Source organism: Zalophus californianus, chromosome 13, assembly GCF_009762305.2.
Source record: "Zalophus californianus isolate mZalCal1 chromosome 13, mZalCal1.pri.v2, whole genome shotgun sequence".
In the NCBI taxonomy this organism is placed as follows: domain Eukaryota; kingdom Metazoa; phylum Chordata; class Mammalia; order Carnivora; family Otariidae; genus Zalophus; species Zalophus californianus.
The window spans coordinates 39,050,930-39,052,696 of record NC_045607.1 but is presented as its reverse complement, the minus strand read 5'-3'; the positions used below and the strand labels follow the sequence as shown (position 1 = coordinate 39,052,696).

At 37.2% G+C, this 1,767-nt stretch overlaps 1 non-coding gene across 1 annotated transcript; it reads left to right on the top strand.

Moving 5' to 3' along the window:
* Positions 1-739: 739 nt before the first annotated feature.
* On the top strand, positions 740-874 carry LOC113935228. Its single transcript, XR_003523969.1, has one exon. It is a non-coding gene; the product is annotated as a U4 spliceosomal RNA (small nuclear RNA).
* The last annotated feature ends 893 nt before the right edge of the window (positions 875-1,767 follow it).

The window sequence follows — 1,767 nt, the reverse complement described above, 5'->3', positions numbered from 1 at the left end:
GAAAATTTTAAAGCAAAACACAGGGCACATACGTATAATGAGAAGTGAGATGTGCTTTGAGGAAAGGAGAAAAACCTAAAATTTAGAGCAACTGATTAAGTTTTAAGACCACATCAGTAAATTTATAGTTGAAATTTATCTCAATTCTATTGTCTGGCCCAGAGGTTCCCAAACTTTCTCAGTTCATGGCATCCTTTGTATCAAGTCATTTTTTTTTCATAGCATCCCTAGGGCGAACAATTCTATTTATTAAATAGTTTCAAACTTCTTAATAGATTTGCATGTCGTGGCAAATTTATAGCTTTTTTTTAAAAACTAATACATGTAGATTCAAAGAAAAATATTTTTATTTCATTCTCAAATAACCATAACAACTTATTGATAGGATGTGAGTACCTGTTATTCACCACAAATTTTTCCTCAAACTAGACTCCATCACTCACCTCCTCATTTCTTGTTGCACATTGATTTTTTGGGTGTTACCTGTTTTTTTTTTCTTCTCATGCACCTAAAAGAGTTCCTGGCATAAAGCAAGTGCTTTAAAAATATTTATTAAATGAATCCAGAACCACTGGGTTTGGAGAGACCTGAATTTCCATCTGGCTTTACTCTAAACCAACTCTATGACCTTGGACTTAACCTCTGTGTCAGTTTTTGTTCTTCTAAAACATGGATAATAAAAATGAATGACTACCTGGACTCTTCTAATGATTAAATGAGCCCTTAAAAATCTCAGCACAGCTTTGCGCAGTGACAGTATTGTGGCCAATGAGGTTTATCCAAGGCGCGATTTTTGCTAATTAAAAAATCTCAGCACAGTGTCTGACATTTGTAACTGCTTAATGAGTGATACTTTTTAATATTACTACTACTACCATTCCAGGTTTTTTTTTTCCTTTCATAATTAGCAAGTCTTCTAGAAGGCATATTTTAAAATCTGACCACAATAAATAACTACAGTCAAAATACCAAAGGTAAACAGAGGATTAGAATGAAATTGAAGGAATTCCTAGAAGGTCTATTCTAAATGAAAATTCAGAGGTGGAGTGGAAATAGCATCAAAAACCTAGTTTAAATCAGACTTCTGCCTCTCAACAGCGTTTCTGCCACTGAAACTCTCTGACCCTCATTTTCTTTTCTGTTGAATGAGAGAGAAATAATACTTCTCAGAGGGATGCCCTTAGGAAAAGCAGAAAAAATAGTTTGCTTCATCTCCATGTAGAGAAGAAGCTGAGCATGCTTGCCTGGTGGAATTCTGAGTCCCAAGGCTCGAGATTGAGAGGAGGTCTCTTATCAGCATCCACGATAGCATATTCCCTATTTAATCTTGACGTGGGCTCTCTAACACTTGGCCACTTTTTCAATCAGAGTTTGGTTTAGAAAACAGAAGCCACTGTAAGTCTTTTATGCAGAAAATAATGTAATGCCACGTATCAGAGACTTACACAACTGGAGAGGCTGATGGAATCAGGAGACAAAATGTCATGATAGCTTCTGCTAGCTTTCACCCAGATGAGTGTATAAGAGTTGCAACGAACCACCATTGCTGAATCACAGGTGGACACCCCGAAACTATTGTCAAAACCCCACAGCTGCTGTCTGCTAAAGCCCATGTGCCTTCTCACCACTGCTGAAGAAGTGATGGCTTTTCTTCTTCCATCGTCCATGTGAGACCTTCTCATGGATTAGAACGTAAACCAAAGCCCTCCTGGCAAGGAAGTATAAGAAAAGTAGTTTCCAGGCTTCTAGGCTTTGCAATACTAGAGA